Source organism: Podarcis vaucheri, assembly GCF_965113315.1.
Source record: "Podarcis vaucheri genome assembly, chromosome: 2".
In the NCBI taxonomy this organism is placed as follows: Eukaryota; Metazoa; Chordata; class Lepidosauria; order Squamata; family Lacertidae; genus Podarcis; species Podarcis vaucheri.
Genome location: NC_138760.1, coordinates 31,443,980 through 31,471,656, shown reverse-complemented (window position 1 = coordinate 31,471,656; position 27,677 = coordinate 31,443,980). Strand labels below are relative to the sequence as shown.

General features: G+C 46.3%; 1 protein-coding gene across 8 annotated transcripts in view; it reads left to right on the top strand.

Annotated features, from left to right (window-relative positions):
* SDK2 (sidekick cell adhesion molecule 2) overlaps positions 1-27,677 on the top strand; it is a 342,544-nt gene that overhangs the window by 19,965 nt on the left and 294,902 nt on the right. The window lies entirely within an intron of this gene.

The following is a 27,677-nucleotide window of genomic DNA, read 5'->3' as shown; positions in this document are numbered from 1 at the left end:
AGTAATTTTTAGGACTCAGTGAGAACAATTGATTTTGCTCGCCGCAGATCTCTCTGACATTTCTAGCTCATGTCCCACTTCGTATATGTCTCACTATGCGTTAGAAATCAACGGTGATTTGTTTTGTTGAAGGAAAGAAGGAAGTATGAAAAATATTTGGCCATGTTAACTGCTTCTGTGAGAAGATACTGAAAGGCAAAAAAGGCATTGAGACCTTTTATGCCCATCCTACCAGAATGCACATTTGTGTCCCATTTTGCATTTTTAACCATTTATTTGATGTGTGTGTATCTTTCATCTGTCTCTGTGTCTGTTTGTCTATCCATCTACCAAACATAGTGACGAATATCATGTGCTTTCCTCGTCCACCCACTTCTTCTTTTGCAATGTCTTACACCAGTCTTTGGATATATGATTCTTCAAGTTCTCTGCAGCGTTCTCTGTTGTTTGCTTCCTTCATCCACATAAGACCTACTACTAGTTTTACATCCTCCGCCCATCCCACAGGTGGTTGTCCCATTAGTCTTTCGAAATTGTAGGGTCTCAATACAAACACCGTTTCAATTCCATCAGCCTAAGTCACCTCTTGCCCTACATACGTCCATTTTCACTTTGTGGCCTTTTCCACAACTTCCACAACTTTTCATCTTTGTCATATGGAATTATTAGAGTTTTCGTTTTTTTAATCTTTTAATGATATTCCTAGCATTGCACTTTCCATGGTATGTTGTGTTGTTTTTAAGCTGGTCAGACATAAACGTGCCGCCCCTCCCTCCCACGTTAGGGCTGAAACATTAGTTACAACCCATAAATACATTGATTGCAGATTACATGTATGCATCTATCAGGATGCTGTCAGCAGCTCCTGGCTGGTTGCCCAGGAAAGTATAAAGACGAGGAAAAGTTTCTTACAGTCTTTTTTTATTTCAGTCTTTACAGAGAGAGGCTATAGAACCCAGCCTCTTGGATAATGGCGTTGTCCCGAGTGAATCTCCACCCCTTGTCTCTCCCACTTACTCATTCGTTGTCATCGTCGTCTCCTCTATGGGTGCTGCTACGTGGCCTCTGTCTTTGAGCTCTTTGCTCTCCTACTTTTGAGGCTCGCCGGGTTCTGGGAGATGGTGGGTCTGGAATGCTTTCTAATGACAACATGTCAGCCGGGTGTTTTGTTCTGGCTCTCCCATGAATTCCCCGCTTTCTCCCTCATCTACCTCTGAGCTTCTAACTCCCTCAACTGCCTGTTGTAAATCTATATTGACTTCCTCTTCCCCATCCCTGGAAGGGTCAGGATGGGGAGGCGGTCTCCACCAGTCCTCCTCTGCCCAGTCCCTGACAGCATCTCTGGGACAGTTTCAGTCACAATCTGATTAAAAGGATGCTCTGCTAATGGTCCACAGCAGTTCGAAAGCATGTCAAAGTGCAAGTAGATAAATAGGTACCGCTCCGGCGGGAAGGTAAATGACATTTCCGTGCGCTGCTCTGGTTCACCAGAAGCGGCTTAGTCATGCTGGCCACATGACCCGGAAGATGTACGCCGGCTCCCTCAGCGAATAAAGCGAGATGAGCGCCGCAACCCCAGAGTCGGTCACGACTGGACCTAATGGTCAGGGGTCCCTTTACCTTTACCTTTATTCATACTTTGGCTGTGGTCTAGACAGCTGTGTATGCATGTGACCGCACCCCCCTGCTGATGGAGCTCTACAGCAGCACTCTTTGCCCTTCCACAGCTAGTAATTGAGAAACCTTGCTTTTGCAAAGGGGGCTGCATTGCAACCATGGCATTAAGAGAGCTTTCAGACAAATAAAAAGAAGTTGTTTCCCAGTGTTTAGAGAGAAAAGGCACCATTAACTTGGTCAAAGGGTCTTTATATCAACTGGAATTAAATGTTATAGAATCTATTTCCATCTACTAATTAGTTAATTAGACTAATAGATGGCAATTCAATTAGATCAAGAGGTTACCATTGAGACAGTCACATGACTAAATGGCTTTGGACTGGCTGTGTGCCTCAAGTCCTAAGGAAATCTGACATTTTCAGGTATGACTGAAGGCTTATCCACAATTCCTCTTGTCCCCCAGGGAAAACTGTTCTTTAGCACTCGGTTGGAGCAAATGTTCTCTGGATTGTGTTGGCTCTGATGTAGAGCTATAGCAGGGATCAGCAAACTTTCAGCAGGGGGCCGGTCCACTGTCCCTCAGACCTTGTGGTGGGCCGTACTACTGTATATTTTGGGGGAAAATAAATGAACAAATTCCTATGACCCACAAATAACCCAGAGATGCATTTTAAATAAAAGGACACATTCTACTCATGTAAAAACACGCTGATTCCCGGACTATCCATGGACCGGATTTAGAAGGCTATTGGGCTGGATCCGGCCCCTGGGCCTTAGTTTGCCTACCCATGAGCTAAAGGGAGGGTTTTCCTTGGGAAAGGAGCAGGGCAAAGGGAAAACCAAGTGGACCCATGCCCAGGAAGTATGGCTCAAGCAAAATGCAACTCAGAGCTGTGTTTTCTATGCACCGGAAAAGCCTAAGTGTGGACGAGCCCTGACATAGTAACTTGGAGGAGGAGATTGCATGCTTATGTGCACATTTGTTTTTTCTGTTTTTACAGTGCAAGCAGGGCCAAAAAAGAGAAACCTGGTCTTGTTTTTCCGAGAATGTGTCTCGAAAACCCATTCCAGTTCAAGCAGCGGGGAGTGATGGCAGCCCCATCAATGCTGGCGTGACCTCCTGAGTTAACATTTAATAGGGGGTGCTGAGGGTTCTTTGGAGTGGAATTGTGTGGCTTTCAGCCATTTCCGCTGCAGGCAGGGAGCCTTTTCAAGCTAAGTAGGGTCAGGCACAATCATGGCTTTTTGGACAGGGGACTTTTAAGGAAAAATCAGGAGTGCTGGAGGGGAAACAAGCGCCACTGACAGGCTGTGCTGTGTAGCTGGAGGGCAATGTCAGGCTTCAGATAAGAACAGAATTTGAGCCTGGCACTCCTTTTCTGGCCAGTGGTATGCTGGAGGTCAAACGAAATGTACGGGATGTGTGATGTATTTAAAACTCCTTTGTCTTCCTTTGAAATGGTGCTTCCCATTCCGGCAGCAGGTGGCGGGAGACAGTGACAGAATTCTGGTACATTACACAGAAGCGGGAAGAACTGCTCACAGGGCTGATGGGTCTATGTGTTACCAGCTTTCAATTACCCAATTAAAACAAGCGTGGCATCCGGGAGCTTGTTCCTCCAGCCAGCTTTGGATGCCGCCCCTCCCATATCCCAGCCCCTTTTCATACTGCGTCATTCACTGCGTGAGTGTTCTCTTTCTATCCATGTTTTGTGTCATGTTCGCTTTTTGTTGGGTGCTGGAACACACGCTAATGGAGAGAGCAAGCTCTCTGTGCGTCTTAGTGCGTGTGCGCTTGAGTAGCTTAGTCCATCGCTAAAAGAAACTCCGTGTAGTTCCGAAAGCGCAAGGCAGCTGAGGTCTCATCTAAGCGGTTTCCGTTTAACAGTAGTTATAATCAACCTTTTTAAACCTACTAATGCATATTCAAAGGTAAAGGGACCCCTGACCATTAGGTTCAGTTGTGGCCAACTCTGGGGTTGCGGCGCTCATCTCGCTTTATTGGCCGAGGGAGCCGGCGTACAGCTTCCGGTTCATGTGGCCAGCATGACTAAGCCGCTTCTGGCAAACCAAAGCAGTGCACGGAAACACCGTTTACCTTCCCACCGGAGCGGTACCTATTTATCTACTTGCACTTTGACGTGCTTTCGAACTGCTAGGTCGGCAGGAGCAGGCTCCGAGCAACGGAAGCTCACCCCCACCAGTGCTCGGTGGAAGTAGGATTCAGCTTGTGCCATAGAACTCCCTACCGCCTACCTAGAATCCTGAAACGGCATCTAGTGGGTGGTAGGGACCAAGTTGACAACCCCTGGTGTAGCTAGATGCTGCAAGAATGACTAACTTCTGGAGAGCACAGGACAGAATAGACGTGGCCTGTGTAAGAGAATGCCACTGATGACCCTTTATTGCGTACAATGGGCCAGGGTTGCATTTCATAGTAACCTTCCATCAGCTTCAGCTGATTGCCCAACTGGTCCCCTAACGTCTGTTGTCTATGCTGTGGTAACCTCTAGGATGGATTACAACTATGTGTTATACGTTGGGCTGCCCCTGAGGATGGTTTGGAAACTTCCGCTGGTGCAGAATTCAGCGGCCAGGTTGCTCACCGGGGCAAGACAGTTTGAGCGTGTAACACCAATCCTGGCTTTATCGCATTGGCTGCCAGTCGTTTTGTGGCATTCGGAAATATTCACACGGTCTGAAACCTGACTAATGTCCCAGATATAAGACCATGCTGTCTGAGCAAGATTCAGAATTCCTGGGTCTTTGACAGGACCACCTTGGCTCACCTGCAAGAAGTACCCACTGGATCTAGAAGTATTTACTTTATTATTTTATTTATCTATCAAAATTTGTATACCACTTGATTGTAAGAGAACCTAAGTGGTTTACAAAAAGGAGTAGCCAGGGAAATTAGCATTTCCTTTGACCACTTCCTCCTTCCCAACTCGTCCCCCCCCCCCAGATCTGCTGAAATAAAGAGTTTGTTTCAGTTTGCAATGGATTTTGCAAGGCTAAAAAAAAAAGAAGCAGCTTTAATACAGATTGCTCAGTGGAGGCCTGTTTTTATATATATCCAGTGATGGGTGGGAGGTGACTGTTTATGATGGCACGAGGCACAGCATACACACTCCACAGATTGCAGAGCCAGAAATAATTGCAGAGAGCATGTAGTCTGACCTCCTGAGTACTGGAGGCCTGCATGCCCTCCCCATTATTGCAACGACAAGACCAATAGCTCGTATACAGCTGGCATTTCGTAAAACAGTTTTTCCCCAATAGTATTCGTTGGAAAGAATTCTTTAACCTTTGCAAGTCCATACCCCCCTTTAATTCACACTTCATTTTCTAAGGCTTTAAAAAGAAATTGCCCTTATTTGATGTTCTTTCCTGCAACCAAAAGCGCAAATCCTACTGCAGCATTATCACGTTCCGCAACAAGGCAGTGTAAAAGTACATATTCCTTAGATCCCCTGATTTGGGTTGGATAAACCTTCCTTTAACGCAAATGAACCTTGACCTGTGAAGCTCCCTCTACACTATCAAACAAGAGGCTGGTGCAAAACCCTCAAAAGGCGATGGTAAAAGTTTTCCTAGCTTCAGCCCGGAGGGTGTTTTCATCCCACCTGATCCTCTCAATCCGGTGGATACTTGTGTTCTGGTGCCAGCTTCTCATTCAGATAAGTGGCTTTGGGAATGGAAGAAGTAAAACCTGCCATTAAGGTTGAGTAAACCCAGCCAAGTTTGTTAATCGTCATGTTTGCCCAGATGGAACAAGGGAGGAGGGAGAAAATAATCCCTCCCGATCGTTTGCCGCTTTCTCCTTGCATGGCTCCCCCAGCCAGGGAACTGGGGCGCAGAGGCACCGGAATGTGCCGCAAGAATAATGCCCTCCAACTCATTACCAAGTTGCACAATCCTCGGTGAAAAATGGCCCGCGTTCGGTGCAGCCACGAATATGCCGCTGTCAGTCTTGATGTGATTGCGCTAATGACCAGAAACGAACCGCAAAACCCAGGCTGCTGAGCTGGTGCAAGTGTATGCGCGCTCTCCTCCAGCCTGCCTCCCCCCTGCTCCCCTCAAAAGTCACGTGAAGGGTGCAGCAAGAGCTGTGCTGGTGGTGATGTAGCAGGCCAAGAGGGCAGGGAGACAGAAGCCTGCACTTGACCCCCCTGTGCTTTCTGCAGCTGATGCAGACCGAGCTGTTGCTGGTACCCTCCCTGCTCTGTTGAGCAAGCTGCTAGAAGTGGCCCTACGGGCAAACACAGCTCAGCGGTGGTGCACTGAGCCGGGGCTGCGTGCTCTGCCTCGGGCGGTAGGATGTGCTGATCTGAGAAGAGTTGTAGGCCAGGGCAGGAGGGGTCAGCGCTTGCTTTCCTCTCGGATTTCCCATTTTTAACGTGGGTGAGGTGGAGGCAGCAGAGGAAGCTGCAGTTAACTTCAGCATGGGGTGCTCCCCGCCTCACTTCCCCCAGCAAAGAATTCCCCACAAGGATAATTTGTCAGAAAAGTTGGGCTAAGACATTCTCTGCTGACATCCTTTGCCTCTCTGCTTCTGACCTGTGTCTGAAGGTTCGCTCTGCGTCCTGAACTGACCTTTTGACCTAAGTGAGTCTTTCTTCATCATTCATTACTACTTATGAGTAATCCAAGGAGAATTTTTTTTTTTTTTGCATTTTATTGAAAATGGCAGCAGAGTAGCAACCCTGGAGGTCACAGATTTGACGCGCGTGCGCGCACACACACACACAATCTTAGTCGTTGAAGCCATTGGCTTCACTTGGCTATCCTCTGTTGAACCAAAATACACCTCCTGAATTATATGTCTTTCTTGCAAGAATTTCCAATTAGTTCCACCCACCCCTGCATCACATACAATGTACCTCATATATAAATAGATAACTCTCTCTTTTTAATCTCTCTCTCTCAAACAATATATACACAACATAATTAGATCTATCTCTTTCTTAGTGTCCTTAGGCAACATTTTGGTTGGATCTGGCTGATGACCTCAGTTTTCAACCCAGAACAAGAGTTTGGCACCAGGACAGCTCAGCCAAGCAGCAGTTGATGTCAGGAGCAAGTGTCAGGAATAAATAACTCAGAGTAGGCGAAGTTAATGTTTTATTAGAAGATACAAAATCTGCTCAGGAGTGCCAGGCTTAATAAGCACAGCAACTCTTCCCTATGAGGCAGAGGTGGAGGCCTTTCCACAGCTGCCTAAATATTCCCTTTCCCCAGGTGCTTCCCAAGCAATCTGAGACTAAGCCATGTGTAGTCCTGCTCCTCCCTCTTCATACCTCTTCTGGAGACCTACAGGAAGGGGAGCTTGTTGCAGCATGAGTGTGAGACACCCTGGTTTCTTCACCAGCCTGCCTCATCTTGGCTCCCGTCCTTTCCAGCCTCTGCCTCTGATTCTGGACTGCTCTCTGCCACAGCCGCTTCCTGCTCACTAAACCCTGTTACCTCTTCAGCTTCCGAGACCTTCTGCTCCCAGTCTGCTCCTTCTTCTCCCTCTAACCACTCATCATCATCCCACCACCAATCCCCTGGCTCTGAGCCTTCTTCCCTTGGGGGTTCCCCAGTTGATGCTTCCCACCATTCCTCTGTGTCTAGCCGTTCCATGACATCTGAGTATCATGTATAGAGGATGTCATTAGATAAGGCTTACCAGTTTAATTTATATATTCTTCAACCTTTGGGCATCTCAGCTGAAGTTCGGTGGTTAGAGCCTGCTCTGCACTTGATGGTTGCAGAACTAAGGAAATAATTCAAAACTAAGACTACCTCTGGCCTTTTCCGTAAGTTGAGACTGTTGCTTCCATTGCTGATAGTCAAATCCAGGCACAGTAAGCTGAAGAGCAGGATGGAATATACTTTTTTTATTTGCAAAACAAAAGGAAAAGGGCTTTGACTTTCTATTATCTGGTGTGTTGATAATCCTCTGTACATCGAAGGAGAGGGATACTACTCCATCTGATATGTCCGTCTTTAGATAAGCAGTTTTAATCCAAACTTTAGCCAATATTGCTTTGGAAAACCAACCAAGGTAACAACCTGGGAACCCCATTCAAAACTTGCAGGTAAAATTCTGAGCTCCCAACATAACTATAGTTTGCATGTCCAAAGTTGAAGAGCATTTGACTCTGCATAATAGAAGGTGGCAACACAAGCAAGCAGAGTGCGTTGGATTTAGCTTTTGAAATTCACCAGGCACATTTTGGACCTGGCTATCGTCCACTTGCAACCAAGTGAAGATGCCGGGGCACCAGGATGGTGCCTGACGTCTCCACCATCTGGAGGTGCAAGCTTGCGGATCCTCAGATCTTGCCTGTCTTCACACACTAACAACACATCCTGTAGAATCCTTACTTCTCATATTTTATCTGCACAATCAGAAGGAATTTCAGGAAACCAAAAGCTGTTTCTAACTGTGTTTGGATCGTCCATGGAGATTTCTCATTTCAGTTGTGGATTATGTAAGCAAAGTGTGACATTGAAGGAAGCTGGTGGCCCTGTCTCGTTGCTGTAGACCTCATTTGGATGGAAAAGAGCCTAGTACAGTCCATCATATCGAGACTCCTGATAGCAGAAGGGAAGTGAGGTGGGGAAGAGTTTGTCAGCTGGAGTCTGCCTTTCCAGGCAGAATGACTGATGACATCAGCGCACCTGCTTAGCTCCTGCTGACAGCCTGTCTGCAAAGGCCTCTAAGCAGGGAGGCGGTTTATTACTTAGCAGGTTTCTGTGAGCTGGTAATTAAGCTGTACCCCCATGGAGCCTGCTCGCTGCCCTTTTATAGCCTTGTCTTCCATCACTGGGCGGGCATAGGGCTTTCGTCAGCTGACTTGGTTGGCTAATTGGTCTCATCCTGTGGCTGCTGTTAGCCGGATAATTGTCAGCACGCACATGCACACACACACACACACACACACACACTGCTTCTGGGTATTCAGCCCAGCCTGAACCGTGCCTTTCATTGGCCTCAGCCTACCTTGGTGTTTGAAAGGCACAGCGTCTTTCAGGACTGCCTGCAATGGCATCAGCCGAGAAAAGGCTTAGCCAGGAACTCGTGTTGATCTGCTACTGGCATGGGGATAGCAGAGCGTTCTGTGCTGCTTGGCCCCATACTCTTTGGCAGAGATGGGTGTAATATTCTTGATTCTTTTAGCACTCTAGTTTTAAAGCAAATGAGAAAATCTTTTATGACGCAGCTTTACTGAGGCTCTCAAGGGCAGTCCAAGGACACAATTCATCCTGCTTTGTCAGGAAGACTGCATTGCCTCTCAGATGCTTGGGAAATGTTTCCTGATGTGCCCCCTTTAGCTCCTGCAGCTGCCAAAGGAATGCGGTTGGGGGAACATTCCCCCTTCTAGAAGTGAAGCCAAGGCCTACTGGATTTTGCCCATCCCACCCCAGTGCCCTGTTGTGCTTGTGTCAGTGGAATGAAATTTTGTGAATTGATGGGGGGGGCATGTGAAATGGGATACCGAGGCAACTCGAGACATATTTATCTTCTAACGCTGGCTGAGATGCCTGGGAGAATTGCTTATCTTCTCAGGAAATACTTCTGCGGCTTGATAAGAAACTACAATGTTATAGCTTTCACTTTGACTTGATTGTGGATCTGAGAATACAATAAAAATTGGTACCCTGTTGGTATCCCGTCGTCGTGGTCTGTGCTTGTTTGTGATGGAGAAATGACTCACTTGAGATTTAGAGGAGGTCACTTAGTGTGGACAGATGGACATCCAGATCTCAGAGTTGGCCCCTGGTCCCAAGTTCCATAAAAGTATGTGGAGGTGAGCTGTGCTGCATCTCCCCACTCCCATTTGTCCAGAGATCTCCCCCTGTTCTCACTGCCACTTAACATACATAATACAGTGGTACCTCGGGTTACAGACGCTTCAGGTTACAGATGCTTCAGGTTACAGACTCCGCTAACCCAGAAATAGTACCTCGGGTTAAGAACTTTGCTTCAGGATGAGAACAGAAATCGCACGGTGGCAAAGGGAGGCCCCATTAGCTAAAGTGGTACCTCAGGTTAAGAATAGTTTCAGGTTAAGAACGGACCTCCAGAATGAATTAAGTTCTTAACCCGAGGTACCACTGTATAGGCACTGGCTCATCCATGCATACACTAAAATATCCTATTCCCCAAATGCCAACACCCTCCGCCTGGCTTTCCTGCCTACCTCCCCACCCCTGGACCAGTGCAGACACATGGGACTTCTGCACTGCCTAGGCAGCCCTTGGGAGGAGGACAGAGCCCCTGTGTGGCCACCTCTCTAGTTTAGCTGCAGTCCAAACCACTTTAGCAGGCACCTTGGGAAACAGAAGAATGCCTTGGATCAGAGAGAGATGCACTTTAGACTCCTTTGGCCCTGCCCTGCTGCGGAATCATAGAATTGTAGAGCTGGAGGGCCTTGGCCCAGTATACCTGAAGGAGCGCCTCCACCCCCATCATTCTGCCTGGACACTAAGGTCCAGCGCCGAGGGCCTTCTGGCAGTTCCCTCACTGCGAGAAGCTAAGTTACAGGGAACCAGGCAGAGGGCCTTCTCGGTAGTGGCACCCGCCCTGTGGAACGCCCTCCCATCAGATGTCAAGGAAATAAACAGCTCTATCTGACTTTTAGAAGGCATCTGAAGCCAACCCTGTTTAGGGAAGTTTTTAATGTCTGATGTTTTATTGTTTTGTTAATATTTTTTTGGAAGCCGCCGAGAGTGGCTGGGGAAACCCAGCCAGATGGGCGGAGAATGAATGAATAAATAACAATAATTTAGTCCACCCCCCTGCAATGCAGGAATATGCATTTGTCCCATACGGGGATTGAACCTTCAACTTTGGTATGAGCAGCACCAACTGAGCTTGCGTGACTGGTTATCTCATCACCTTTTGCTAGGGGGGGCGTGACTGGAGCATGCAGAGCCCCAGTTCTTAAGGAAGGAAGGAAGGAACAGCAGCTCACAGTGTTGGGTGGGATGGAAACAGACAGGCAGAGGATATAAGTGGCATCTAGGAAAACCCAACCTACCCACCCCTGCCATACTATTTCCAGCACAATCCAATAGCTGGCTCCTTTCCACCCTGTCAAATCCTTCTCCTGCCCTGCATTCTTTCCCGAGGTCTCTGTTTTCAGCCTCTGTTGTCTGCAACATCCTGACACAGCCCACCTGTTCTTCAGGAGGCGAGTGTTCAGCCCCTTCCCTCCACCTGTTTCCCCCAGGAATGCTTTTCCTGCAGTTTGGTTGCCTGGGAACCCAGTAACCTGATGCTGAGAAGTGGGGTTTGCCTGTCAGGGAGGGGCCCATCAATGGTCACTGGTATGTTGCCCCCCTCCACAACTCTGCCTTTTGTCTCCCATGAGCAAATAAAATTAGCCACAGGAGGCAGATAGGCTGCTTTCTGCTGACTTTGGGCACAATCCACGAACTGTGTTCTTTTGTTCCAATATGGGGAAGGGGTGTGTGAGTTTAGGGGAAAGAGGGAGGGATTGAAATTGCACAGTAAATGTTCCTTGATAGACTGGGTCTTCTGCTGGCTGGCATTTCTGTCAAGTTTAGAGCTATAGTGTGCTTCGAGGGAAGGAAACAAAGAAATATGCACGAACAAAACTTTGTGCATTCCACAGCACAGCATCCCTTCTCTGCCTTTGCAGCCCAGTGTTATATACTAAACCAGATGGCAGCCTGTCTTTGTTATATCAGGATCAGAGAGGCCTGGATTCAAATCTTCTCTGCTTGTATCTTTGTTGGAAGCTGCCCAGAGTGGCTGGGGAAACCGAGCCAGATGTGGGCGGGGTACAAATATATTATTATTATTATTATTATTATTATTATTATTATTATTATTATTATCCCCGAAGCTTCTTTGGTGACTGTGGGCAATCACTTTCTTAGCCTAACCTCCCTCGCAGGATAAAATGGGCTCCGTGGGGGCAGCAGAGAGCTCTTTGGAGGAAGAACGGGATGAAATTGTAGTGGCTGAATGAATGCCAAATAAATCCGTGCAGAGGTCACTTCCGCAAATCTCATCAAGGCTGGACATGTCTGTGTTCAGCTGCCGAACCCCTTTTGCCCCGTCATAAACACCCTTAGATTACCCCAGTGCTGCCTCTTGGCAGTATCTTCATTCCCCCACCCCAACCTTCCTTGTACTTGTTGTTTCCCCATCTGGATTTCCAGTTCCATCCATTCCATTCATATCCCTACTTCTGTGATGCAAAGAGAAACAGGAGGAGGAGGAGGACTATGTGTGGACTCCAGCAGATGCTATACCGGGCATGCCTCTTTGTACCTAATCATCAAAATCAAAAGCTGATCAACTTTTAATATAGCCGGAAATATCTCTCTCAAAAAAAGAAAAAAGAAAAGCCTTGTGTGCTATGTAAAAATAGACACATGCATCAATTTCCCCATAACTGAATCATTGGCAAGTTGTGACATTTACTATTTGGAACAACTCTCTGTCCATGAACAAACATTTCTCTGCTTCCTCCAGAACCAGCACTGAAAATAAATATTTGATCAGCATAAAACTATTTTCTTCCCACTTTTGAATGCATTTACTTGGTAGCAATTGTTGTGGATTTGAATGAAAGGTGCCCTTTAGATCTTGCGCTTTTACAGCAGCAGCAGTGTGGGAGCTGTTATTCCGGACCTTTCATCATCGGGGCCTGGCTACTCATGCCGTTCCTTGCCATGCAATTGTTGCCTGGCCAGGCTTTTAATGTTAACAGCATCACCATGGGGGGAGGCCGTAGAAAAGCATATCCAAGCCCCACACCACTTTTGCAGCACCTGAAAGGCCCCTAAGTGCAACCCTGGACGCTTAAGAGCAGTTATTTGAATATACCGCATTTCACACAATAAAAAAAAGACTTGTTATTTTGGAACTGATGACTGTGAACTTTAAATTGAAAGTTTGCAAGGGGATATTTGAATATTTGTGCACCTGCGGTTGGTTGTCAGAGAGCTTGCTAAGCTAAATAAATCTGAACTTATTAAGCACCTGTGCTAGGTAGGACAAACTAAATCAAATAAGGATGGTTGAAAGCTTTGAATTTGACTAGCAGATTGGATAAACCTCAGTCAGGTCAGCCTAAATTAAAAGTAAACGTAGTTAAACTTGATTCTGGTATCCGTCACCATGACTTCAGCAGGATTTTGACCATGCTTTAATTCCCATTGAATCATCAACAATCTACGGCCTATCCTGCCCAATGACAGGCAGGGCTGGGTATTCAACATTGCAATATATCACCAGCTAAACACTGCGACCTACTGTTATAGCATGATGTTTGAAGGAAGGATGGAGCTATGTAGAGGCATTAGCTGGCTTCATGTTTTCCCCTGCATTGTGATTTTCGAATCTCGAATCTCTCTCTCTCTCTCTCTCTCTCTCTCTCTCACACACACACACACACACACCACGATTCATAATATTTTGCCAGGCCAAAAATTATGAAATTGATATCACAATATGGACTTCAGACCGGTTTTGGACAATATATTGCCCAGCCCTAATGACAGGCCCATCTCACAGCAGCGACAGGATACCTGGCCGAGAGATAGGCACACAGGGGACCAGACAGGTTCCAACTATGTCCCCATGTCTTCCCTGGCAACTTCATTACAGGACCTAACAATTACATCCAGGATATCAAGGGTTTATTTGCTTCCTCCTCTTCCAGTGTCCTTTCCCCCATCAGCTGCCAGCAGTGTCCTTCTGCATTCAACACAGGACAAAACAAAGGCAGAAGGGTAAATTGACATAAATCTGAAATCAGAAATGGCAGCGCAGCGTAAGCCAGCGGGGGAACACCACAACCTTCTAGGACACTGTAGCTGACTTTAATGTGGCCATCCTGGAGCAAAGGGACTTTGAAGAGAGACTAACATGAAGCCACTGAATTTTGATGCTATTGCTCTTGGATTGACCCAAGACCAAGGATATAATTTACACATCATATGTGTAAATTGATTTATACCGTTGCAGGATAGTCTATGCCAGGCATGTCCGAAGTTTATTTTGGGGCAGTTCAAAGTTTATTTCCTGTGGTAAAATCCTAAAAAAACCTCAACAACTTCAATCCGGAACAACTTTGGTCGGCCCTCAAGAACCGGTCTGTGAATTACTGGGCTAAGAACATCTTTATCACAGACTCTGCTTTTATTTCCCGTTGACCTTTTTACAACCCTCCCACTGCCCCCCACCACCCACAGTTGTGTATATATGTGCCTATAACTCAGGATAACACTTCAGGTGCCTGATGAAGTAGACCGTAGTCCACAAAAGCTTTATGACACAATAAATTTGTTAGCCTTTAAGGTGCATTGAGGCTGTTGGTCCATCACGGCTACTCCTCTGGGAATTGTTTAGGTGTGATTGCCTTAACCTCAATTTTATACTCTGGAAAGGGGTTGTTTGTGAGGACGGCACGCTTGTGTGGCAGTGTGAGTTGTAATAGCAAGTTACGCAGCTTTTCCAGAGACCCAAGAACCTCCTCTTTCAAGTTTCTAGTCCTTGTGACTGCGCAAGAATGAAATTGAAAATTCCGCCACACAGTTTCTGTTCAAAGGTTAAACATCTGCTATGGACTGAAACAGTCTTGCAGTCAAGGAATAGGGTTGCTGCGCTCACGCTGCCTGCTTCTTACTCCCCATTTTCAAGGCGCCTAGACGTTGTTGTCTTGATGCACTACTGTCTTCCTTTTTTTGTCATCTCAGTCCATCTGCAAACCCCTCAGAATCTTGCACTTAGAATGAAGCACTGAAATTAAAACAAATCTATGCAAATGTCTCTGTAATTGTTCATTTAAATATGCTTTAAGATCTTTGCCTCCTTCTGTGCAAACACTGAGAGACAGGCACTTACTACTTCTGTTTGATGGATGGAGCTACTGAAGCTGAAACACATTGACTTTACCAGTACTACTCAGTGTGCCAGCATTCGAACCCGAGGTTCCCAGCGCCTTTCTATTCACAGAGGCAGGTTTTGCAGAATTGATTCCTGCTTACACGAATCTCAGGCCTTTTAAATATGTGATACTTACAGCCATCACTTCCTTGACAATTAAGCGATATATTACTGAGAACTTTTTTTTAAAAAAAAGTCTTCTGATCTAACCAACCCTTTTGAACTAAAGAAGCATTAGTTGTGTCACATTGATATTTTATAAATGGCTTTTAATGTCGCCATTAGGGTGATCACTGCAGCCTATATTTAAGCTCCTAAAAACCAAGGTGGGTGGGGGGAGATTTAATTCTCCTCACACCTTCCTCAGGCGAAAAGGCTTGGCAAGGCAGAGGCATGAGGACATTCTCATAAACTGAATTATGCCTTAATAGCATCAATAGAGCTTTTAAAGCGCTGAACGGGGCCAAAACTGTAGAGCAGCCTTTTGGCAGCAAGGCAAGAGACAGCATCAAGCATAAAGCTCCGGCTGGCTGAAGCTGCGAGGGGAGTAGCCAGAACAGAAGTGGGATGCTGGGTGGATCCTAGCCAGCCAATCTCTTTAAGTGCAGAAATACAGAGACGTTTTCACAAGGCCTAAGGAAGGTTCTGAAGCCTCTGTGATGCTGAAGGTAGCCATGGGTTGCTTTCAGGTCTTCCTGTGGGTTGAATTCTCTCATTCAAATAGAGAGCAGCAAATAATAATGATAATAATGATAATGATGATGATGATGACGACGACGACGACAACAACAACAACAACAACAACAACAACAACAACAACAACATGCTATTATTTATACCCTGCCCATCTGGCTGGGTGTCTTCTAACACATATGAAAACATAATAAAATATCGAATGTTTAGAAACTTCCTGATACAAGGCTGCCTTCAGTTGTCTTCTAAAAGTTGTGAAGTTCTGAAGGAGGCCCTCTTTCCTGGTTCTGTGTAACCTCAGTTCTCACAATGAGGGAACCGCCAGAAGCCCCTTGGCACTGGACCTCAGTCTCTCGGCTGAACGACGGGGGTGGAGACGCTCCTTCAGGTATACTGGGCCGAGGCCGTTTAGGACTTTAAAAGTCAGCACCAACACTTTGAAATGTGCTCGGAAATGTACTGGGAGCCAGTGTAGATCCTTTAGGACCAGTGTTATATGGTCCTAGTGGCCACTCCCAGTCACCAGTCCAGCTGCCACATTCGGGATTAGTTGTTTCAGAGTCACCTTCAGAGGTAGCCCGACATAAGAAACATTGCAGTAGTCCAAGCGGGAGATAACCAGAGCATGTACCACTCTGGCAAGACGGTGATGTTTTGGTGTCACTGTTGGATGATAGTCCCTCAGTCCCAGTTTACTTTCTCCCTCCCAGTCTGTCCACGGTTCACAGTATTCTTGGCACCCCCAGAACTTCAGCATTTAACTGTTTGGAGCGGTAAAATGTTGAGTCCAAAAGGAAGTTGTGTATCCTGAACCAAGTAGTGTAGATCAGAAAGCTGAAGCCCTCCACCATTCTTCAGCAATGGCCCCTCACTTCAGGTCTCCAAACATTAAGGGGTGTGTAGTTGTATCCCCTTTATACCTTAAATCCCATACACAAAGCTGGGTGTTAATTTTAGCCGGTGTACTAGGTAACCAATTAGCAGTCGTATCCAACTTAAGTTTCAATCAGAGTAGACCCACCAAAATCAACAGAGCCAAATTAGTCATTAGTTTCAATTGGTTTACTTGGAGTATGACTCATTTTGGACCCTAACCAAAGTCAACGGAAGCTAAATTGGATAGCTTTGCCCAGCAGCTGAGGGTCTGTTTCCCTCAGAGTATTAAGTGTTTCCCTCAGATTATTAAGTGTCATCTTCTCCTTCTGGTTTAATGGCACAGCAAGGGCAAGGAAAGGCCCTGCTGCCACCACCTACTGGCAACGGTATGCCAGGTGGTATAAGATTCCCCCCCCCTTCTACTTAGGATTCAGCTGTGGAATTCTTAAATTTGGCATTATCCCAAACACGGAGAAAGTCCTTCCATCTTGCTGCGGTGACCAAATGCAGACTCTATGGCTCCACCAGTCAACTCCCCCTTCTCCTCACCAACACCTGATGAAGAGTTCTGGAGAATTCAGCCCGGACACTGAGATCCAGCTCTGAGGGCCTTCTGAGAGAAGTGAGGTTACAGGGAACCAGGCAGAGGGCCTTCTCGGTAGTGGCACCCACCCTGTGGAATGCCTTCCCATTAGATGTCAAGGAAACAAACCAACTCTCTGACTTTTAGAAGACATCGAAGGCAGCCCCGTATAGGGAAGTATTTAATGTTTGATGTCTTACTGTTTAATATGTTGGAAGCCGCCCAGAGTGGCTGGGACAACCCAGTCAGATTAGCTTCTTATTCTTGATTATGATTATGATTCACAGCAACAATAATGTGAAAGTTGCCACATTGACATTTTGGTTAGTCCAGTAAAGGTATTGTCCTAATATGTTTCTACCCCTTATGGACCAAATGGCTGCTTTAGCTTTTTGTATGAATTATGAAGCAACTCTTCTCTCAAGCCTCGGCTATCCCTACACACTGGTGTGTATGTGTGTTCATACATATTTTGTTCATCTTACACTATCCCTCGAATGGAAGAGCCTGTGCCTGCCCTCAGAGCCCTGGCGTGAGATGTCACCTTCGTGCTGTTCATAGAAGTAACGGGGGCTGAACAACACTACTCTGTTCCCTCATGCTCTCCTTTGCGCTTGCTCTGTGTCTGTTCCACAGGCTATAAACAACCTTACCTCTGCCTGACCCCTTCCTGCTTTAGTCTCTGCTGTCCTCCTTTTATTTGCTAAACCTCACACATCTCTCATAATCTCTCGCAGTAGAACTTAAAGGAGATGTGACTTTCAACAGACCACCTTAACTGTCATGGAGGCGAAGGCTCCCTTCATCCTTCTTGAGCTGAAAAAGAGAGCTAGCTCCATCATTTCAGCTGCTCAGCAAGGACCCCTCGGAGCTTACAGGCCCAGAAAACGGCTTTCATTGCCAAGACACAGCTCTGGAACGTAGGGAGCCACCCTAATGAGGTGGCCCCTGCAGACCGCCTTTACCTCACCACAGAGTAAACACAAGTTGGAAACAACTTGCTAAGAAAGCCTAATATGCAGCCTTCAAATGCACTGGCTGTTGGATGGATGCTATGCGGGTGCTTTGAGAAAACAACAGCAATATGGATCTATTGCCCTAGATTGATTAAGCAGCAGTTCTGTGCTTATCAGGGAGATGCCTCTGAATGGCGGTGAGGCTACAGCCACTCACGGCAGGATGCTGGCTGATCTTGTCATGTGTAAAAACACCAGTCAACAGGCTTCTGAAAACGGGGCTGCCCAAATTCCCGTCTCTCTATTCTGCCAGCTTCCTATAGTCTGTTTGGTGTGCAGTGTCTGCTGACGGCAGACCTACTAGCTTTGTCTGTTTGGATGGCACCACCCCCAAAAGAGCTAAAAATTAATATTTGTGTACTCCTTCACTGAAGCTTTCCCAAACAATGGAAAGAAAAACGAAAGTGTTACAAAACTTAGGATGTGAATCAAAACAGAACTTCAGCTTCCCTAGAGACCAAGATAAACAAATTATATTAGATTTGCACAATGTATCCATGTTCTGTTAACAAATTTAACAAATTGTGGGTTGTTGTTGTTGTTTAAGTGTTGCCTTGAACATGCAATTAACACCAGTCATTTCTATGGCATTAGAAGGGGACAAATCATTTTAGAAACCTTGTATATAATTTCAGCAACGAGAGGCCACTATTGTTCCCATTTTGCAGTTTGTGAAACCCCATCTGAGCTGCTCATTGTCCACCAGTCATCAAGGTGGGACTGTAGCTCAGCGGTAGAGCATTTCTGTGCGCTCTGGTCACATGACTCAGAAAAGCTGTCTGTGGACAAACGTCGGCTCCCTTGGCCTGAAAGCAGAGATAGGTGACTGGACTTAACCATGCTGGGGTCCTTTATCTTTTACCTGGAGCACATGCTATGTATACAGAAGATCTTGAGTTTGACCTCTGGTGTCCCCAGTTAAAAGGATCAAGTGGCAAAAGTTGTGTGTCCAAAACCCTGGAGAGCCAGTATCAGGCAGAGTTGGTAATGCTGGGCTTAGTGGACAACTTGGTATAAGGCATCTTCCTCCATTTGTAGCAGTAATAATAATAGTTGTTGTTGTTGTTGTTGTTGTTGTTGTTATTATTATTATTACCTCACCCATCTGGCTGGGTTTCCCCAGCTACTCTGGGCGGCTCTCAACAGAGTATTAAAAACACGATAAAACATCAAACATCAAAAACTTCCCTGAACAGGGTTGCCTTCAGATGTCTTCTAAAAGCCAGATAGTTGTTTATTTCCTTGACATCTGATGGGAAGGTGTTCTACAGGGTGAGTGCCACTACTGAGAAGGCCCTCTGCCTGGTTCCCTGCAGCCTCAGTTCTCGCAGTGAGGGAACAGCCACAAGGCCTTCGGAGCTGGACCTCAGTGTCCGGGCTGAAGATGCGGGTGGAGACACTCCTTCAGGTATATTGGGCCAATGCCATTTAGGGTGGAAATGGGATTTGATTCCAGTTCTCCTGCCTCCACACCCACCATTTCATCAATTACTGCGTATCGCAGCGGGAACTAGTTGATGTAATGTTATAGGCTTGACATTCAGCATAGGTCAGAGGGAGAGCCATAAAGGTACCACTGGGATTTCTAGAGCATTGACTGGTACGAGACAATGTTCTGCTGTAATCACAATGCAGATGTTTATGCAGGGTCTTCCGTAAGAAATGCCAGCTGGTTTTCGGTCTATGCTCCCCATAGCTTATTCTGCCTGTGCATGACACTTTTTGCCTCATAAATAATTGCCAGGCCTCGTGCGCAAGAATGCCAAGGTCCTCGCAGGGGGGGAGGCGGCAGGGAAACGAAGCTGCGATGCTTTCGACCATTAACAGCAGGAAGTCATTGATCTAATTTTAGCTGCACTTGCTAATTGCCTTTTATGCAAGCAGCTACCTGTAAAAACTCCCTCTGTCCTTTAACCTTGAATTCTTGCCTGGACTCGGGGGCTCAACACCCAAAAGTAGCCCAGGCAGTGATAGATTTTCATTATCAAAAAGTTTGCCGGTTTTCCCGCTCTCCGAGCCCGGGAGGCTCACGCGGAGAAAGGAGTTGAGTTGGTGACTGGAGATGAATGACTATTTCCTACCCGTGGAGCAAAGGTGGCTAACATTGCAAATTGGTTCTGGAAAAAGCTTGGCTCTGGGATACACGGGAGGTCTTGGGGGGTTAAAAGCAAGCTGAGGCAGCGGGCTGATGGTCCTTGCTGCAATTTGTTTACTTTGGATATTTGGCTACTTTCCTGAGTGTTTCCGTCCAAATGTTGGGACAAAGCAGGAGGCATCTTATGCAGCATCCCTCCTGAAATTGCCTGACATTTTAAGTACAGTCATCATCATTTCTCCATTATCACTTGTATATCAAGCCACTTCAGGAAAGCAGGGTCAGCCTAAGACAGGGGTCTGCAACCTTTAAGACAAAAAGAGCCACTTGGACCCGTTTCCGAAGAAAAAACAACAACTGGGAGCCGCAAAACAATTGCGACATTTAAAACAAATATATCTCCGGAGCCACGATCTGACAGCGGGCGGGAAGGTGACGTTGGGACGGTGCGTGACTAACGCACGCACCGCCCCCATGCGACGTCACAGCCAGTACAGCGCCCGCCACAGTGAGGAGTGTCGGGGCGCACAATGCGCCTCCTCCCCTCGCTAGTATCCGCCCCGGAGCCGCAGCAAAGATGTAAAAGAGCCACATGCGGCTCCGGAGCCACGTGTTGCAGACCCCTGGCCTAAGACATTTAACTGCCCAAATGGTGTCTCCTCCTATTCCGTATGGTGACCCGCTTTGCCCACGGTGCTGAGTCAAACCAGCAGATCCCTAGATAGGAATGTGCCATTCCCCAGAGAGAAGCTCTGGTCCTCTTCCTGCTGCTGCTGCTGCTGCAAGCTAAGCCATGGCTTAGTGCGCCATCAGAACACAGGCTGATGGTTTATCTCACTCCAGGTATACCATGGTTGTAACCAAGTTTGGTCTTGTGTTTGCTTCGATCAGCAAAGGCAAATGACAAGCCTGGGTTCCAACAACATGCTAAGTCGAACTATGGCTTAGCTTCCAGTAGCAGCAGGACTGGAGAAGGAGCAATACGGCCACAATCTCTCCCATGGGAACATGCATGCTCACACTTTTGTTGTTGTTAAGCCATGGGTTGGTTCAGTGTTAAATGCAAACTTAGCCCTAGAGTCTGCACTTGACTAACCCTGGTTTAGCGAGGGCATCCTCCACTACACCTGGGGAAAGCCAGCTACGTTAGAGACACAGGACAAACCAGTTTAGGAGAATCAGGAGGAAGAGTGGGAAGCTCCTCCCAGCATCTTTTGCCTGACATGACTGCCTCGCTTTGCCTAATGGTAGGGCTGGCCGTGCAGGAAAGGACAGTATGCACACACACTTCTATAGAATGTTCACTTCCAGCCATATCAGCCTTAATGTAAACTGTTGGCATCTTCTGCTGCAGCGATAACCCAACCATTCTCCATTTTCAGTATTGTGACAATTCTACCAAAAAATGTTGAATAGACAGGCATCAGACTTGTGACCTCCTCTGCCCATGAGGAAACTATCTATCTATCTATCTATCTATCTATCTATCTATCTATCTATCTATCTATTTTCTATACCACTTTAGATTTTTCAGAAAAATCTCAAAGCGGTTTAAAGCATATTAAATCAATAAAACATAAATAAAACAATCTGAAGAAAGTCAAATATAGAGTATACAGCCAAAGCCAATACTAAAATATTATCTTAAATATTTCAAAATAAAACATTACAAAGGAGGTCAACTACAGGATACATATTTGACATAGTAGGGCTGGGTGAGTTTGGGCCCCGCCCCCTAGGCCAGGTGGAAAGGGCCTTGCAGGGAGCAGCCTTCATATATATAGATGTGCAATGTAATTTATATGTGTGTAATATAATGCCATTGGGTGACTGTGATCTAAATCACAGAGCCTAGGGCTTGCTGATCAGAAGGTCGACGGTTTGAATCCCCGTGACGGGGTGAGCTCCCATTGCTTGGTCCCTGCTCCTGCCAACCTAGCAGTTCAAAAGTACAAGTAGATAAATAGGTACCGCTTCGGTGGGAAGGCAAACAGCGTTTCTGTGTGCTGCTCTGGTTCTCCAGAAGTGGCTTAGTCATGCTGGCCACATGACCTGGAAGCTGTATGCTGGCTCCCTCGGCCAGTAAAGCGAGATGAGCGCTGCAACCCCAAAGTTGTCTGCGACTGGACCTAATGGTCAGGGGTCCCTTTACCTTTAATATAATGCTGCTTCTTCAGTACAGAAGGTTGTGGGTCCCTGCAGTCTGTTCTTTGTTAAGCAGTGAGGCAAACTGGCTGAGGAGCCTAGAGGAAACCACAGCACCATTGCTGTCTCTGCTCTTTGCAGGGTGGAAGCTGGTAGAGAGAGCTAGATTGCCAATGGTGCAAAGGCCTGGTTGCAAAACGTTGGCTCCCGTGTGTGCATCTATACATCTGACAGCTGCTGGTGCCGGTGTGGAGACATCCCATTTGACTGGCCAACTCGTTTGGCAAACAGCACGCAAATATTATGAAGCCGCTGCCTTGTTGCGGCATTTTTCTGCCATAATCTTTTGAACGGGCCCGTAACAGCTTCAGCTACTATTTGCTCTGGCTTCCTGGCCCCAGCGGCTGCAGGTACTAATACCTGCAACACCAAACCATACTTGAAGCACAGTTAAGAGATGTCACTGTGTGGTTAAGAGATGCCACGTGATGTGCAAAAGGTATTGGATTTGTGAAGAGCTGGTGTTGGGGCTTTATAAATCCTAAGTATCTAGCTTCTGCGTAGTGGCAGCTGCACCAAGCTGGTGACCTGCAAATGTTTCGGACTACCACTCCCATCAGCCCAAGCCAGCGCTGGAGGGCACCAGGTGCATGAAAGTGGCTGTATTGAATAATAAAACCATAGATTTGTAGAGTTGGAAAGGACCCTGAGGATTATCTATGATGCAGGAATATGCAATGCAGGAATATCCATTTCCCCCGTACGGGAATCAAACCTGCAACCTGGGCATTATCAGCACCCACTGAGCTATCAGGCCAGAGGCCTGTTAGAAATATGCCAAAGGTTGAATAAGGGATGCCTTTTTTGGATTACTTAAAGAAATTGTAGGATGATGAACTCGCCAGCGAGATTTGAGCTATGAGCAACAGAGAGCAACAGAAGTAAGTAGATTGGGGTATAGCGGTTATGATTTAGCAGACAGAAGATAGGGTGCAGCAGAAGGGGAGAAACAACAACTCCATGGGAAATGAGGTGGGAAGTCGACAAAATAAGAGAAGAAAATTCAAATGTGTATTGGATTGTATACGTTAAGAACGTTGAAACTCAATACAAATATAATTAAAAGAAAAAGAAATATGCCAGAGGCCAGGGCTAAAGTATTTAGACCTGTGCATTGCTGGTTCCCGGAAATCAATGCAGAGTCTTGAAACATGGGAATTACACAGTGGAACCTCGGGTTACAGACGCTTCAGGTTACAGACTCCGCTAACCCAGAAATAGTGCCTCGGGTTAAGAACTTTGCTTCAGGATGAGAACACAAATTGTGTGGCGGCAGTGGGAGGCCCCATTAGCTAAAGTGGTACCTCAGGTTAAGAACAGTTTCAGGTTAAGAATGCACCTCCGGAATGAATTAAGTTCTTAACTCGAGGTACCACTGTACTAGGTTAGAGTATCAGACTAGGAGGACAAGGAAGACCCAGATTCAGATCCCCATTCTGTCAAGCTCATTGGGTGAATTTGGCCCAGTTGCCACCATAGAGATGTTACAAGGGAAAACGAAAGGAGGAACAGGGTATGGCACCCAGAACATTTTGGTGCGATGAGCGAAACATTCCCAGCTCAAAGCCTTGATCCTGGCTTTTTTTCAGATTATGAATATTTCTTTGACAGCTGTATGTTGTTTCCTAGCCAAGCAGTGTGTGTGTATCTGTGCTAGGCTGCCAGCAATAAGAATGTTAGCCACTTTGCTTCTCCATCGTTTCACAGGTATGTGGACTCCCACTGTAGAACCCACTTGCACCTTGGTGGCAGAAGTAGGAATGCGGTTATGCATTCCTCTCTGCCTTTGGCCTGTCAGGCGCTTTGAGAAGTGGGACAGAAGAGGCAATCTTCTCTTTGTCCATACCAGAAGCAGAAGTGGTTTGGGAGCTACTGATGAAGAGAGCTACTGTTCCTATGTAATATTTCGCACCGTGCAGCACATCCCAAACAGTGTTAGAAACTCAGTGTTAGAAACTCAGATATATCAGCTAGGCACCAAATGGCTCCTCCAGTCGCCAAAACGGAATGCCATTTTGATGACTCAAAAGTCATATTTTCCAGTACTACGTTTTGGTTCCTGAATTTCATTCTGATTGTGCAGACAAAATATCACGGATGGAATTCTTCAGGGTGTGTTGCTGGTGTGAAAACAGTCAAGATCCAAGGATCCTCAGGCATGCATCTCCTGGTGGTGGAGATGTCAGGCTCCATCCTGCAGCCCGGGCATCTCCACTTGGTCACAAGTGAAGCAAAAGGCACCTTGCGCCTGGGGAATTTCAAATGCTGCTCCCAAGCCCAAGTTAACTGGCTGCAAGGCTGTCACCAGCCTGTTTGGATAGTGGCAGTAGCAGTACTTGGCAAGCTACATACCTCTATTTGGGGACCATAGTCAACTACCCTCAGGGCAGTTTTGTTTGGCTGCAGGCTTCTTATTGAAATGAATGTTATTCTATGTGTGTGTACACCACGCTCCCACCCAAATTCCGCTGAAACAGTCTCAGCAACCTGAGGTTGGTATGCACATGCTGGATATAGGAGCCCTTTCGCAGGGGAGTGTTGAATCAATTGACCCCAACATTTGTCAGAAAGTCCTGAACGTCTCTGGAATATATGGATAAAATTGGGTGCTGCAAATGAAGTCCTTCGGTTGACATACACAACTTTCCAGAGAGCTCTGTGTTTGGGAGGAACGGCATCTTGAGACCAGATACGTACGTTGCTGTTAAATGGCAATTCCATGTTCAGAGGTAGTGCAAATGTTGTTGGTTATCAGATTCTGGAGGTAACCGTTTTTGTTGCATTGGGCTTCTTTTGCTAGCGGGTGCTGGATTCGGTCAGATTTCAATCTGATCCTGTAAAGTACCGTATTTTTCGCCCCATAAGACGCAACCGACCATAAGACGCACCTAGTTTTTAGAGGAGGAAAGGGAGAAAGCCCCGTTTTTGGGGGGATAAGCTCACAGTTGTGCAGCTTCTTTTGCAAAGGGGAAGAGCCCCCTTTTTTGAGGATCAGCTCAAAGTTGTTGAGCTTACTTTACAAATGGAAAAAAAATCCTGGTTTTATGGGGTTCAACTCACAGTTCTGCAGCTTCTTTAGGAAAGGAAAGGGAGCCATTTCTACAGTTTCCAGACAGATAATCTAATCAGCCAGTTACATGTCGCTGGGGAAACAAACAGCCTCCATCTGCAGAACCTTCAACAATGGAGGCCTGGCAAGGGAGCAGGGCCGGAAAGGGAGCCAGCGATTGACCACACATTCGCTCCATAAGACGCACAGACATTTCCCCTTACTTTTTAGGAGGAAAAAAGTGTGTCTTATGGAGCGAAAAATACGGTAGTTCTTATGTCTTTATAGGGGATGTGGCACATGATCGGGGAGCTTGCAACCTCTGGTGGGCCACCATAAGACAAAGGTGAAGGTAGTGCTTTAAAAAAAAAAAGTAGCAAGGAACATCAAGTCATGGCAGGCAGGATAAGAAAAGTACAGCGGCATCTATCTGTTCAGGTGAAACTTGCAATGCCCTCTGGACACTTCTCTCCCTCCCTCTGCCCTCTACCACTCTGTATGTCCCACCTGCCCATTGTTGTGCAACATTAAATGTAAAGTGAGTCTTTGGAGATACCGCATTACTGTCAATAAGGGAGGCACGGAGTCGGAACTTGGGAATTGGAGAATGCGGGTGGTGATGGAATCTGCCTCGCCTGCTTTAGTTTGCTGTGTATTGCACCACGCACAAGAACATCTCCCATGCTAGCATAAGCTCTCCCTCCCAGCCTGGCTGAGGGCTTGAGGACAGAGAGGGCAGCTTCATGTAGACGAGCTATCCAGCCGTATTAGTTTATTCATGACTCATAATGAGTTGATGAAGTGCAGAGTTATTTTTAGAGCCTTTTAATTGATCACTTTTTTGTGCGCCTGTGTGTGCAAGTTTTCCTTTTAATGAGAGGGCATTTCCATGGGACGATTAGCTCAGGGGGAAAAAGGAAACAGTTTTTAAAAAGACCAGGCACCGTTTTCTATGCTGCTCTCCCTAAATTTAGAAGCGGCTAATTGAGGCGCTTTGCAAAGCTGTTAGTCTTGTTTCCTCTTTCTTGGCTTCACAATTAGAAGCCCTGCTGTGAGCAAGATGGGTGAGAAAGGCCTTTTTCCACAGGAAGAAATAAACTGCAGTAGCCCCACAAATGCAAGACTGGGGAACCTGTGGCCCTCCAGATGTTGTAGGACCACATCTTCCATCACCACTGGCTACTGGCCTCTGTGGCTGGGGATCGTGGGAACTGGAGTCCAGCAACATCTTGGAGAGCAAGCATCAGTCTCTCATCCCTGCCATAGTGGAAGGTGTTTGGAGGAATAGTCATGCAGATGTTTGAAGCTTATCTTTTTTGTTCCAAGCAAGCATGCAAGTTAGTTAAAAATAAATCACTTGAATTACCGGTATCTTGAAATGGTAAAACACAGGAAGGATGATCTTCCTACTTATCTAAAGGTAAAGGTAAAGGTACCCCTGCCCGAACGGGCCAGTCTTGACAGACTCTGGGGTTTGTGCGCCCATCTCACATCTATAGGCCGGGGGCCAGCGCTGTCCGGAGACACTTCCGGGTCACGTGGCCAGCGTGACAAGCTGCATCTGGCGAGCCAGCGCAGCACACGGAACGCCGTTTACCTTCCCGCTGGTAAGCGGTCCCTATTTATCTACTTGCACCCGGGGGTGCTTTCAAACTGCTAGGTTGGCAGGCGCTGGGACCGAGCAGCGGGAGCGCACCCCGCCGCGGGGATTCGAACCACGACCTTTCGATCGGCAAGCCCTAGGCGCTGAGGCTTTAACCCACAGCGCCACCCGCGTCCCCTCCTACTTATCTACTACGTTGTTATTATTGTTTTGGATCTCGTGCTGGAAGAGGAGGTGCTGTAGTTGATTTTCATTGTGCCATGGAGACCTGATGAGCGAAACGTGATTGGACATTTATTTTTATTTTTTGTTTATGTTTTTCCTTTTCTTAAATAGGAAAACTGCCTGCAGTTCCCATTTGACCAAGGACCAGAACTTGTGCTGCATTTGAAGTTTGATCATTTTGCATCCATGTATAATTTCTTTTCTTTTGTAAATTTTTTATTAAGTTTTAATTTTTCTACATATCAAATTAAACATTTTACAAACTTTGAAATATCTAATGACTTCCCTTCTTCTCCCTCCATAGTTCATATTGCACATCATCGTTTCCTGCATATTTTACTATAACCATTCAAATCAATTTTCCACTTTTACATCAATCAAATATTATTAACTCTGTTGAATTTACTTTAATGCTGCCAGCGTTTTCAGCTGTGTACATTTTCCATATATTCGATAAATATTTTCTACTCTTCTTTAAATATACTTCTTGCTCTCTTATTCTGTGGGTTAAGCCCACAAGTTCTGCATATTCTAGCATCTTAAGTTCCCAATACAAGGGACGCCACTCACTTTTCATTTTCGGGCCAGCAAAACATGTGCTGCTGTTGTTGCATACATAAATAAACTTTTCTGGCACCTAGGAATTTCTGTCTGGGTTATTCCCAAGAAAAAGGACTCTGGTTTTTTGGGGGAGGAAAGGTAAATTTAAACATTTTTTTCAGCTCATTATAAATCATTTCCCAATATTCTTTCTACTAATTTCTGCTTGTTCCTGGTCCAGTGGCAGGGTTACTCAACA